Source organism: Electrophorus electricus, chromosome 2, assembly GCF_041902795.1.
Source record: "Electrophorus electricus isolate QZ-2024a chromosome 2, ASM4190279v1, whole genome shotgun sequence".
NCBI lineage: Eukaryota > Metazoa > Chordata > Actinopteri > Gymnotiformes > Gymnotidae > Electrophorus > Electrophorus electricus.
In genome coordinates this window covers 11,139,310-11,153,918 of record NC_137498.1, presented here as the reverse complement: position 1 = coordinate 11,153,918, position 14,609 = coordinate 11,139,310, and the positions used below count along the sequence as shown (strand labels likewise).

The 14,609-nt window shown below is 41.5% G+C and overlaps 1 long non-coding RNA gene across 1 annotated transcript; it reads left to right on the top strand.

Moving 5' to 3' along the window:
• Positions 1-4,180: 4,180 nt before the first annotated feature.
• Positions 4,181-9,513, top strand: LOC145647747 (uncharacterized). Its single transcript, XR_014116379.1, has 5 exons — positions 4,181-4,236; positions 4,323-4,521; positions 4,596-4,668; positions 6,157-6,340; positions 9,319-9,513. It is a non-coding gene; the product is annotated as an uncharacterized LOC145647747 (long non-coding RNA).
• Positions 9,514-14,609: the final 5,096 nt, after the last annotated feature.

Sequence of the window (14,609 nt, the reverse complement as noted above, 5' to 3'; positions counted from 1 at the left end):
TTTTTTATAAAGAATCTAAAGTCATCTAGTCAACTGACCAGACAAACCGTTACACTGATAGAATTCAGCTGGTTACTGCTCCAGGAAATTTCTCTCTGTTCATATCTGGTCTGACTAAAGAGGACTGGGAACAGTACAGGTGTTGCATCAGCAGTCATCATCTTATAGAGGTCAAACTCCAAGTAACAGGTAAACCAACCTCTTGTATATTTATAGTATGCATGAAATGTTGACTACCCTTAGTGACTGGTCTGTACCAATAACTATTGTACTATGAATAAAAATACAGTCAACTAGACAAATATGGAATGCTATTCTCATCTAAAATATGAATCTGAACCCACTGATGCAACACTAATAGATCACAGACCTGAAACACTCAGAAATAAAATATGACGTTCTGTTTGTGCTTTATTTTAATCTCCCCATATTTAGTCCAAGGTGCCTGGGTCATGTGGTCAGAAACTGACCAGTGATAAAATAGTGGATCTCTAACACAAAATATTCATGGCAACAGATAGGCTGTACTTTCTAACTGTGGACATACTAGGTGTTTCTATTAAAGTATAAACACCCTGGAATTGTGGCTGACATGAGGCATATAAAGACATTTAGATTTCAGCTCTGGTTGTTTGAGCACCAAGTTTCAAGAATCATTGAGAAAATACACTGCCTGACCAAAAAAAAAGGTCACACACTCTAATATTTCATTGGGCCACCTTTAGCTTTGATTACAGCATGCGTTCGCTGTGACATCATTTCCACAAGCAAGTCACAACATTTATTTCTGTCCAGAGTTGCATCAATTTTTTCCCAAGATCTTATATTGATGATGGGAGATTTGGACCACTGTACAAAGTCTTCTCCAGCACATCCCAAAAATTCTCAATGGGGTTCAGGTCTGGACTCTGTGGTGGCCAATCCATGTGTGAAAATGATGTCTCATGCTGGTGAACCACTCTTTCACAATTTGAGCCTGATGAATCCTGGCATTGTCATCTTGGAATATGCGATCAGGGAAGAAAAAAATCCATTGATGGAATAACCCGGTCATTCAGTATATTCAGATAGTCAGCTGACCTCATTCTTTGGGCACATAACGTTGTTGAACCTAGACCTGACCAACTGCAGCAACCCCAGATCATAGCACTGCCCCCACAGGCTTGTACGGTAGGCACTAGGCATGATGGATGCATCATTTCAGCCGCCTCTCTTCTTATCCTGATGCACCCATCACTCTGGAACAGGGTAAATCTAGACTCATCAGACCAAATGACCTTCTTTATTTATGCTCCCTAGCAAACTGAAGCCATTTTTGCCGGTTAGCCTCACTGACAAGTGGTTTTCTTAAGGCTACACAGCTGTTTAGTCCCAATCTCTTGAGTTCACTTCGCATTGTGCGTGTGTAAATGCTCCTACTTTCACTATTAAACATATCCATGAGTTCTACTGTTGTTTTTCTATGATTTGATTTCACTACACGTTTAAGTGATCGCCGAGCACGATCATTCAAGATTTCTTTCCGACCACATTCCTTCTTCAAAGATGATGTTTCCCCGCTGTCCTTCCACTTTTTAATAAGGCATTGGCCAGTTCTTAACCTGATTCTAGTAGTTTCAGCATCTCCTTAGATGTTTTCTCTGCTTGATGTTTGCCAATAATTTGACACTTCTGAAACAGATTAACATCTTTTCCACGACCACAGGATGTGTCTTTCGACATGGTTGTTTAACAACTGAGAAGGTACTCACTGCATCAATTAGGGTTAAATAACTTGTTTCCAGCTGAAACATAATCACCTATGCAGTAATTATCCAATGGGAGGCTCTTACCTATTTGCTTAGTTAAATCCAGGTGGTGACCTTTTTTTTTGGGACATGTAGTGTATGATTCACAGTATTAAGTCCCACCTCTTTGTATCTGCAATTATTTGATTCTCTCACAGAAAATGATTGATTTGTATTTAAAAGAAAAGGCAATTTGCTTGCCTCAGAAAGGAAACACTGCACCTACAGAGCCCTGTAGCCTCAGACTAAGCTGTTGTATTACCACCACTGACACACAGCAAACTGACACACAGGAAACTGAACATTTCTGCTTGTACAAATTGTAAATCCATCAGTTCTGTAGTATAAAGTATAAAGCTAAATGTACAAAATACATAACAGCCCTGAACCCTCATTACTTATAACTGATCAGACTTTGCTATTCTTGCAGAGCCTCCATATAAACCTAGAAAGCCTAATGGAATTTATAAACTGTCAAAAAAATGATTTATTGCTTGATTTGTTTTGACCCTCCATATATATATATATATATATATATATATAAATTATTATTATTATTATTATGATTTATGATGTGACAATATTATATGAAAATAAATTAAAACACAAAGTAAATAAAACTTCCGAGTCTTAAACGAATACGTACCATCCAGTCTTTAATGTCCGCTCCGCTCTGCTGCCGGTCATGTAGTCATACTCAAACTTGCGTATGGGTCTCGGGTGTGTGTGTGTGTGTGTGTGTGTGTGTGTGTGTGTGTGTGTGTGTGTGTGTGTGTGTGTGTGTGTGTGTGTGTGTGTGTGTGTGTGTGTGTGTGTGTGTGTGTCTCACCCACTCATTCACCCCTCCCACTCCCTCCCATTGGTTGATTCTCTAGAGGTTACACCTCCTCACTCCCCCCCCCCCCGCCCCCCATCATGCAGGAAAAACTTTCTGACAAAATATGATATAAGGTGAAAAAAAAAAAAAAAACTCCTCCCAGGGTCAGAAATACACTCCTCATTTGACTCCTCAATTTTGCCGCCTTTTCTTTCTACCCAACCACCCGGTCTGACCAATCCCGTGCAGCGTGCAACTCCTCCCACAAAACCAGACCCTCGTACCCGCTCATTTAAATTTAGTTGTACCCCAGATGTTTGAGTAGGAATCATTGAAATAATTATTTAATAGTGAAATAATGTGATTAAAGAAAATAATTTTTTTTAGTCTCATACTACACCAGTTTGTCTCCACTTTCTCTATCTGTTCAGTGTCCTCTCTGACACACACTCTGCAGTCAGAGGTCATTGACTCTCTCTCTCTCTCTCTCTCTCTCTCTCTCTCTCTCTCTCTCTCTCTCTCTCTCACACACACACACACACACACACACACACACACACACACACACACACACACACACATCTCTCCCACGACACCTCTTTACATCTTATTTGCCAGATGTATTCAAACAAGGCAATAAGCAAACTTTTCAGAAAACATCACAAAGTTTTAATTAATTTATTTTTGTCTGATCTCTAACCATTGGTTACTCTATAAGTTTTATCACACAAGGTTTTTGTCCGTTATCACACGTTGTACTCTTACCACTTTCAGTGCATTCCACAACTGAGAGAGGTGTTGGGGGAGGGACGTAATTTACAACTTCTATCCGAAAACCATTTCTATCCCCACCGACTTTTTCTTAAAGCCGTGTTTTCGGTATTTCACTCCTTTAGTTCACAACAGGTAAGCAATTCAGTAATGCTTAACTAATTCATGCTATACCTTATATTAGTATAAGTTACTAAAAAGGCTGACGTGTATTTAGCTATTTATTTAGCTAATGGATGAAATACTTTATCGTGCGTTGTATGATTTAACTCAGTGGGGCTTAGCGTCGTAATTAATTTCAGGTCTAGATAAAACATACATTTTAACAATCAATGCGTATTATCTACAAGCTATCGTAAGTATTCTTTTGCGAGCTATCTAGGAAAGGATATTGTCAATGTCTTTATTCTGATGATTAATGGTCAATATGTAATATGACCGCTATGCCATAGAGTACGTGAAACATTTTGATCGACTAAAACTCTTTTGATCGACGGCTATTCTTATTCTCAGGGCTAGCTAAATAGAAAAAACTTTAGCTTCGAAGTGGGTGAATCTATTTACTTAAATTAACCAGTACATGACCTGACATAAATGCGGTTTTGGTATAAAGGATATCATTATGGTGATCTTTTCTACTCATGGTGTATAAGTCTGTTCTATGTATTTCCATAGTTTCCGACGTTCACGACTTCCTTGACTCTGTGGAGAGAATTGCCGACCAAGGTAATTTATTATTTGTGAACTTTTATAAATGTTAATTTTATGTATTTGTTTTGTTTACATTTTTGTTACTTTTATTTGCAGATATAAGGACACAAGCTGATGAAACAGTTCATATATTGAAAGAGTTGTTACAAGGTAATCTTTTCTAGAGTGCGTCTACCATATGTTAAAAGATCGCTTTATGTCTAAAAGTTTATGCAGTGCGTTAATTTGTCACACAGGCAGAGGGGGTGAATCCCTCTACTGTCATCCACTATTCATCGAGCCCTCTGGCGGAGCTCACAAATATTTCACCTCTTACAACCGACAACGTCTACAGAAACGTATACAGAGGTCACTGTGGCTTATAACATACGTCTAAATAATTCTAGGCCTATTCACGCTGTTCAACCACACTAACCTGTAGGCCACCATCTCCACGTAAGTATAATTTTAAAAGCATGTTTATTAATCACATTTATACTAGAATAATTGGATCAGTTTTCTTTTCTAAGATGACTCGGACGACGAGGATGATTGACAGCTGTCAAATCAACCAATCAAATCAAGCAATAAATCATTTTGACGGTTAGTAAATACCATTACTCTCTCTGTTCACAAATAGCTGCCATTTTATGCAAATGTCGTGGGTATGTTGGATGGCCTAAAATGTGTTTTACGAGCAGATGTACCTAAAATTTAAATGGTTTACAATTCTAATTTTTCAGAAATATCTGATTCAAAGTTGCAAAAAAAAATGCTGCTTTCCAGCATTTGCTCATTTTTGGGGCTTGAAAATCATAGTTTTAAATCTGGCTAAGCAGTATGGCTTCTCAAGCATTAGGATGCAAAATTCAGACAACCCCACCAAAGTTCTCTTGTTTCTTACCCTTCGAGAAACAGACTGTTGCTAACTGGGCATAATATGAAGAGTTTTACTTTATCTCTGTAGTTCTCTCATTGGCATTTAGAGCATAACCTATTGCACAAATTCTGTATGCTTGACATTGCCTTGCAAGGATTTTTTCTTTGCCATAGACTTGATGAAAGTAACTTTTAAAATTGAGCTAATTAGCATAAACCTTTTTAGGAAACAAAATAAGGACACACTCACTAAAGTTTATACTTCCTGTACTAATGTTTGAAAGTCTTGAATTAGCATAGACATTATGCTACGAGTTTTAATTCATCAGTTTGGCGATTAGTTAAGGAGCCTGACTTTGCTCTGTGAAGAACAGCCCTCCATTCAACTGTAAGGACAGCAGTTACACATTTACCAAGAAAAGTGTTTCAGGCTGGTATTGAACCAGGTACTTTCTGCCTGTAAAACAAACATGATAACCACTGCACTACAGAAACCATACAGCAAGGGGACTTCTGGATCCATCCAGCATTTCCTCCCTTTTGGTGCCTGAAAGGCATAGTTTACAAACTGGCTTGAATTGTCTTCTCCCCATTAGGATGCAAAATTAAATCCCACCAACCAACGTTTTCTTGTTTCATTGCCTTTGAGGGACAGAATGTTACTCTCTAGGAATAATATGATGAGCTTTACGTGATCACTGTAGGCTGTTGCCTGCAGTGTTTCCTCTGCTCAGTAAAGCCATACATTTCTAGCTGCATGTGACTCCCATCTTGCCTGCTTCTCAAAACTAATATTATGGTTTAATATATATTTGAAGTACAGTTGTTTTCTATTGATTTTGATTTCATTTCAAGAAACGTCAGTCAGTTATTTCACCATCGTCTCAACAACATATCAGCAAGAATGTGTTCTGATTGTCATTAAGAACATAATATGATTAGATTTATAGATCAAAACAACAATTAATCAAATTATATTTATCAAATGGAGCAAAATGAAGCTTGTGTAGAAAATACTAATATTTTCTTAATACACTTTCAAGAAGTAGTGGGGACAATGTAACGCAGTTCAGAAATTGATGGGGACAGGGTAAATTGCATCTGGCAGTTGTCTCAGGTATTTCCAATGCTGTGCCTCATGAGCTGAAAACTAACTTTGTGGTGTACCATGTTACGCAGGTTTTAAACTAACATGGATTTTCACTGAAACAGAATCCATCCTTATAACCAACGACATAGACATCGGCACCATTCCCCCACATCACAGTGTCACCCCTTTCCACATGGACATCACAAGGCGGCAGATGAGGAGATGATGGGAGAGTGGCTGAGGAAGATGAGGGAGGAGCAGCAGACACTGAAGGAGGAGAGAGACATGGCAGGTTCTCCTGCAGATGTGAGTAAATGTATCTATTTTCATCCAGCATTCATTTTATGCATCATCTATAGGTTTTCTGTTTATCTGTCTGGAGTTGGTATTCTCAAGGCATTCCATTCTTAATATCATGGTAACCAGAATGAAGTCATTTTAATGACTTAACATGTCAGAATAATCTTGGCTCTGCAATGGGAAGCACTAATTTTTGTGTTAGATATGCAGGTAGCAGTCTATAGCAGACTATAAACTTAAGAGAACTCGAATGAATAGTGAATCTGAGAAGATATGGTAGTAGGAATAACACACTTTAATAGCAAAAGCAAATCCATTCACAGCCACTTATAAAAACATCTGTTTTCCTCAACACGCAATCAGCTTTTTCATTCATGAAGCAAAGTGATGGAAATCAGGAACCAGTTCCAAATTGCCCGATCCATCAGAATTATACGACTCCGAGATGAAGACTTCTTTTTGTGCATTTTTCTGAATTAGGCATTGTGCAAAACTAACACTGAGTGTCATGATTTCAATCTCTTACAAACATGCAAGAAGGTGTCATGGAGGAGAGGCGTGGCTTCTTTTCATGAAAAAAAGATAAAAGAGGTGCATGGATTGTCTGGAATATGACCATTTCAAGTAAGAGTGGAATCACAAGACGTATGTCGAAACATCTTTCGATGCAACTTGGTCCAACATTCCAGAAATACCATGTGCTGCTGCTTCCCAGTTGGGCAGGATGTCCCATCCCCCAGATAAATATGCTGCATTAGAATAAAGTTAACACTATGCTGCCAGGCTTAGCAGGTTATTTCTTTGATTAAATGAAAATGAACACTGTACAAACCTCCTCTACTTTCATGCATATTAGATGAGGATGGACAGACTGTTGCTCCAGCCAGCTGGAAGACTCAACATCAGCCCCCAGCTGAAAGCTCCATCTCATGCTTGCTGCACAGTGATGGAGAGTGAGCATAGCAGGGGTGAATGCATCACTGTGCCAGACAGGCAGGCAGGGAGGCAGACAGGCAAGTAAACTGGGCAGGCAGGTGGGCAGGTGGCAGGGTAAGCAGAGAGGCTGGGGAGGCAGGGAGGCAGGGAGGCAGGGAGGCAGGGAGGCAGGGAGGGAGGGTGCACAGGCAGGCAGGCAGGGAGGGTGGTAGGCTGGGGAGGCGGGGAGGCAGGGAGGGAGTCTGGGGAGACAAGCAGGCTGGCAGACAAGCAGGGAGAGATGGAGGGAGGGAGGGGGCTGAGGAGTGAGGGAGACAGGCAAACAGGGAGGGAGGCAGACTGGCACATAAGCTGGGCAGGCAGGCAAATGGGTGGGCAGGAGGGTAAGCAGAGAGGCTGGGGAGGCAGGCAGGCAGGGAGGGAGAGAGAGGCACTGGGGAGGCAGGCAAGCAGGTCTGGATGGAGGGAGGCAGGGAGGGTGGGGAGGCAAGCAGGCAGGGAGAGAGCAAGAACACTGGGTACACTGGGGAGGAAAGGAGGGAGGCAGGAAGGGAGGGAGGGAGTCTGGGGTTACATGTGGCCAGATGAACAGAATGTATTCCAAACCTCCCCCAGGAGTCTGCGTCTCCATTCAGATCTACCGGCCATGGGTAGCCCCAGCCTCCCCTCGGTGTCTGGGTCTCGATTCTAATCATGTGGCCACATGTATTCCCAGCCTCCCCTGGAGTATGGGTCACATGCTGCTTGTCTGGCCTCATGTATCCCCAGCCTCCCTCCCTCCCACCCTGGCTGCCTACCTGCCTCACTGCCTCCTGAGCCTCCCTCACTCCCTCCCTCCCTGTCAGCCTCCCTGCCTCCTTCTCTCCCCAGCCTCCCTCCCTCCGTGCCTGCCTGCCTCCCCAGCCTTTTTCTCTCTGGCCTGCCTGCCTACGCTCCTCGCAGAGCCGCGCCTGCAAACCTCCCACGCCTTCCATCGCTGAGTGCAGCCGCACCTCCAGACCTCCTGAGCCTGCCATCGCTGAACGCAACCATGACTCGGCACCCACATCGGACATGCAGGTGGACGCTCAGGACACGTCAGACGTGCTCGTGAACGCTCAGCTCATGCTCCACTGGTGCCCACGCCCTACGACACTTCTGTAACTGCATCTACATAATGTATCTATACCTGTTTGTGTGAACTTGGTAAAAACCTGTTACCCTGCCTTGTGGCATCGGTGTTCCTTTACCTGTTCCAGTAGCTGCACTCATGCCTGTTGTTTATTTTGTTGCTGTGCCTGTCTCAGTTTTGTTTAACATAATTACGTCTGCCTTTGCTTCTGTGCCTGTCCCTGTTCCCGCAGCTATCCCAGTATTTCTCCTCTCCTGTCTCTGTGCTCACCTCCTGTTCTAGCCATGTTGCCAGTCCCACTCCTTTTCCCTCAGTCTGTCCCAAATCCTGTGCCTGTCCATGGTTTAAAGTCTCGTCTAGCATAAGTAACCTGGTTCTGTGCTTCATCGTTGTTCTCCTGTTAGCCGTTCCTTAGTGTTAAGTTTCCTTAGTTGCCTTGTTATCAGCCTCGCCCTGTTAGCCTGCTTAGTCTTCTGATTCTTTCCCTCATTCTATTCTGTGTTGTTTTTCTTGTTCATTTTTTTATATTAAACTTGTTATTTATTTGTTAATCCTGTCTGTTCGTTTACTCATTCTCATTAGGGTTTGCCTAGTCATTGTTCCAGTTCACTCTCACATCCGAGGCATTGTTACTTTGTATATGTGTTCACCCTCAGCCTCCCAACCATTACACTCATGTGGTTCCTTATTTCCCAAAATCCAGATGTATTATTAAGTGCATTTTAAATAGAAAAATAAAGGTGCAGACTTGAGAATTAATTGAAGAGAATAGCAGGCCCTGTGTTTTTGCTGTTCAATATAACATACAAACAAGGCATATGGTAAATATGCTGTGTTAGAGTAATGTGAACGCCACACAGGCAGGTTTAGCAGGTTATTTCTTCGAGTAAATTAAAATGAACGCTGTGCAAACATTCTCTGCTTTCATCCATTTTAGATGAGGATGGACAGACGGTTGTTCCAGCCAGCTGCAAGACTCACCGTCCCCCCCCAGCTGAAAGCTCCATCTCATGCTTGCTGTGAGTGTGGCAACGGTGAACACATCACTGTGCCCATCACTGCATCACGGAAGAGACACTGAGACACTGTGATGAAGAGGAGGAAGAGGACTACACTCAGCTCATTATTATGATCATGTGGCATGTTTTAAAACATGAAGCTTCAATAAAGCCATTAAACTAAACCATTTGGTGGGACTAATATAGTAATAATAATAGTAAACTTTAGTTGTATACAACTTTTTAAAATTATAGCACAAGATAAGAGTACACACAATCAAGATAAAAAAAAAACAGTTCAAACAACAATAAAACACTGGATAATAAAATCATAGAACATAAAATTTGTTCAATATAAACAGTGTATAATATAACCAGTGAAATAAATTTGGTAAGAGAGATAAAACTAGACAGATTTACAATATTTTTTTTTTTTTTTTACGTTCCATGTAATTTTCATACGCCCAAACTGTGATGGAGTTTGCAGATCTGTGCCCTTCAAAACTATTTAGAAAGAAAGAGCTCAATAGCATTTATGGCAGACCCCACCCACCAGGCCCCACCCCACAATCTTTCCATTCACTGTATATAAAAGATAAATAATATTAGATTCTATGTTATATATGTAAAGTATAATAATGCTATAAAGATGGATGAAATAAAGGGTCAGTATCACTGCCCAGACCGAACACATATTGCATCTGAGAAAGAAAGGTCAGACTACATCAGGAATCCACCAGAGCCAAACTGTAATGTGGACATTGTGTGGTCCAGCTGTGGCCATGCAGATGATGGTCATGACTAAGGTAACTACTGTCATCCACTGCTTCAGGCTCACCTAACTTCGTGGTAAGCTACCATCAGACAGTATGCTCACAAATGTAAATGCAGCAATAAGCACAATACCAACAACCTGTATAACTGAAACCAACAAACTGGTATATACCACTGTAGTAGTTAAGCTCAAGATCCTAGCATACAGAATGCAAGCAACAGGCCACTTCCACTATGCCCCCTGGAAACAGAGGCTTGAAACTAATATAAAGCCAACTTGAAGTCAGCAAATTGACATATCTTCAGAAGGGGATAAAAACCAAATATGTGGCCTGGTTACAGAAGTAATACAATGGGTGGCCCATAACTTAGGATCTAGAGTCCGGTAAACAGAGGTCAAAAGAGTAGTCAAGAGGCTTTTTATTGTCTTTCTGTGACGGCGGCGGGTGAATGGAAGCGAGAGGCGGGTCAGCAGTGAGGTAATCTTTATTCTCCATCGGTTGTCCGTGATGTAAGCACGGAACCTCAAATACAAATACAGAGGAGCTAGTCTTCCTCTAGACAATTGATCATGCATGGTTCGACTCAACGTAGTAGGACCGCTAACGTGCAGCTCCGTCTCCTCAGATCTGGGGGTTAAAATAGAGCAGGGAGTGAATGTGGAATGGGTGAAAATAATTAGTAATCAGGGGATTGTGAACGGGGCAGGTGCAATGTGTAGTCCTTAGCAGGGGTGGGTGTGTCTCCCCTGCTAACTAGCTGACCAACCGTGACACTTTCTAGCTATAAACAGGTAATTAAATAATGCGCCTACAATACCATGATGCAACACAAAAGGAGAACATGTGTAAACAATAAATATGAAATACAGCACAAATATTAACATATAGGCAACTCCAACCAGTGCACCATACTGTGACATATAAACAAATACGCTTATAGCATACAGCAGTCACTGAGGTAACAGTACATTCATTTAAGAACACAGTATTGTTAAATGGAATACAATTTTTGTTGTAAGTCTCTGGGAGTTGAGGAATCTGATGGCATGGGGGAAGAAACTGTTGTGCAGTATGACTGAAAACAGACATGTTTTGTACCTCTTCAGAGACAGTAAGATAGAGAAAAGTTTTTGTGAGTGGAGTGTGGGCTCATCTCTAAGGCTGGTAACTTTGCGAAAGCAGCGTGTGTTGTAAATGTCCATGATGGAGGGGAGAGAGACCCTGAGGACCTTTTCTGCTGTTCTTACTATTCTCCTCAGGGTTTTGTGGTCTGAGTCAGTTCCTAAACCAGGCAGTGAAGCAGTTACTCAGGATGCTGTCTATTGTAGAACATGGTGAGGATAGTGGCAGGGGATGAGCTAGAAGTAGGAGTTACTGCTGGGCTTTCTTGGCTATGGAGCTGGTATTGAGGGTCCAGGTGAGGTTCTCTGCTAGGTGGACACCAAAGAACTTGGTGCTTGTAATGATTTTCACAGAGGAGCTGTCGATATTGATCGGAGAGTGAAAACTACATACTTTCCTGAAGTCAACCACCATCTTTTTTGTTTTTTTCCACATTCAGTGACATTGACGGGTTCTGAGACATCCTCTCTGAACGCTGACTCATCATCACTGCTGATGAGAACCCACAGTCTTGCCATTAGTGAATTTGATGTGGTTCAAGCTGTGCATTGCTGCACAATTTTGGGTCAGCAATGTGAACAACAGTGGACTGAGCACACAACACTGGGGAAGCTCAGTGCTCAGGACACAGTGCTGGAGACAGTGATCCTGATTCAGACTGATGGGGCTTTCCCACCAAGAAAGTCCTGGATCCAGCTGCAGAGGGAGGAGTTCAGACACAGCAGTCTCTTTTCAACCAGACACTGAGGAATGATGGTGTTGAATTCTGAGCTGCAGTCTATGAACATAATTCTATCGTATGTGTCTTTGTTCAGCTTTGCTCAGTTTGTTTTTGAACACAAACATTTTTTCAAAGCAGATTTGCATCTCTAACTGAATAATTAACTGATACACATTAATTTTATATTTATTTCATATTTCACTGCACACATGCATCTCACTGTAAATTACCATAATGCTAGTCCCTAAAAAATTACTAACAAACTAAAAATGCAAGAGAAGGGCTGTAGAATTTAGCTGTAACTCTAGCAGGTAAAGGTTTGTAAAACAGTGCTGATGCGAGCTAACATTCCATGTTAATAAAGTGTGGAATAATTGAATACTGTCAAATTGAACTTACCAAGCATTAAAGAGATGAGTTTTCAGCAGTCTGGTCCTTTAGTTGTTGAGGTGCATTTTAACTACACTGTTCACTGCTGCTATCTGACAGCTCTGTCTCAGTATACTGCAGAAGTGCTGAAGGCTGTGTTTCAGTGAGGCTACATAGCAGAATTTCCTGTCCTTTTTTAACTTTCATTTCTTTATAGAGGGAAGAAATCAAAACAGCCAATAAGAAAACCACAACCAGTCTTATTGAAATCTACACTTGGTCATTTGTAATGGCCCGAGTGCCGCAGGGCAAGGAGCATGACTAACAGACTCCCTCGATGGAGTCAGACATTTATTAAAGCACGCAAAAAACAATGGCACTCACATGTAACGTAAACAGCATACATGAATACAAACATGGCTAACGTGAACAAGATGAACACGCACATGAGCAAAGGCAACATGAACAGTGACTGACACCGATACACACACCAAGAGGGGTTTAAATACATACAGACATAACGAGATTAAGCCAGGTGCAGGTGTGTGATAAACAACATGGGTGTGGTTACAAACAAGACAAGTCACAGTCAACGAGAAACGCCCACTGCACGTAACGGGCCGTACCACGTGATCAGCAGGAAGGGGAGCGTTCCATGACATCATTCTAAAGTATGGAAATCCAGAAAGGCCATAATGTGACATCTGGGGTTGGTTGTGTGACGCCATAAGTTAACTATTGTTTGTCTCGCCTTATGAACTATCTAACCTAGGTTAAAATTACTCTTAACTAAAATAAGTAATTAAAGAGAAAATACAGTACTTAATTAATTAAAGAAAAATACTTTTGAATAAAATCAAGCAGTCAGACTTGATTATGGAAAAGTAATAAAATATTATGGAAGAACTGAGCGATGGGAAATGAATTATGTTTAAACCAAGAATAGGCCTACATAAGTTTGTGTTCCATGTTCCTAAGTTGAAGTAGAGGAGACTGAAGAACAGAATACACATTTTGGCCATTAGGGTAAAAACAAAGGAACAGGCATGCGCTAGAATTCCGGTGAGTCAGATCGGGGGGGTGTGCAAGTGGGCGTGGCTGTGCGGAGCTGATGGTTGTTCCTGGGGTTCATAATAGGCTTTCGCATGTTGTCTCTATAACATTGAACTGAACCACTAAACTAACAATAACAACATTCTCACTGATGATGTGAGAATATCTGATAGATTACTGACTGCTAAGGAAGAAAGGAAGATGTATCAAATGACAACTTACAGAAACATTTGGTGTGTGTGTTGGGGTTAGAGGTTTGTCAAAATTTCATTTGAATACACTTCCTCTCCACCGTAACTGTAGAACATTCAGTAGACTATACTTCTAAAGAGTGTGTATTGTACTGTGGGTTACTATGGAGGTCAAGGCCTGTTTGATACTCAAAAAGGATGGCAGAGGCCCTCATCCTGGGAATTATGAACTGTTTCCATCAGGTGTTTTTCACAGACTGCATATTAACTGAGGGAACCAAAAGGGTCATGTGGGAGGGTCTGTCTTACTGACCTGCTCCTGGACTGAACATCACATACCACACACTCTTAAATGGACCTTCAGAGAGAAAGAAATCTACCCCACTGACCAGACTCAGGGTTACACAGGCAAAGTTCAGCATCTTAAAGATTCTGCAGGAAATCTCTCTCTACTCATATCACCCCCGACTGAGGAGGATGGGGGAGTGTCCACCATACCTGTGTAAACACGGCAGTCCACTTCCTCCCACTGACTGGACTCTGGCTATCAGGTGTTTCCCTCTGACTCATGTTGCCTTTATCACTCCAGGACGGCACTGCCATCCTGTGGGAGAAACTGACTTGGAGAACCGAGATGGATGATGCTTCTCCACAAACTCTACTACACTGTACAGTCTCAGCATGTCTAATAACTACTTCTTTGTGTTATATTCTGTGCAAATGATTTTTTGATTGGGGCAGAGGTATAGAGAAAAAAATGTTTTTTTAAATTTCCATCACTCATTCAGTATGTTTTTGATTCAATCTTTCCAAGAGATGACATGGGGGTTTAATCATGAAGTTTGCACCTTGAGATGTAGATATCAGTAAAATGACTGAATAAGGACAGCCTTTAGTATAACATGTTCAGAGCTGTTGGCCAATTGCTGTGGCAAAACATATGGGAGGTGACAGAGATGCATGCTGGGAATTTTCACATTTGTAAACTCATTGCTTTG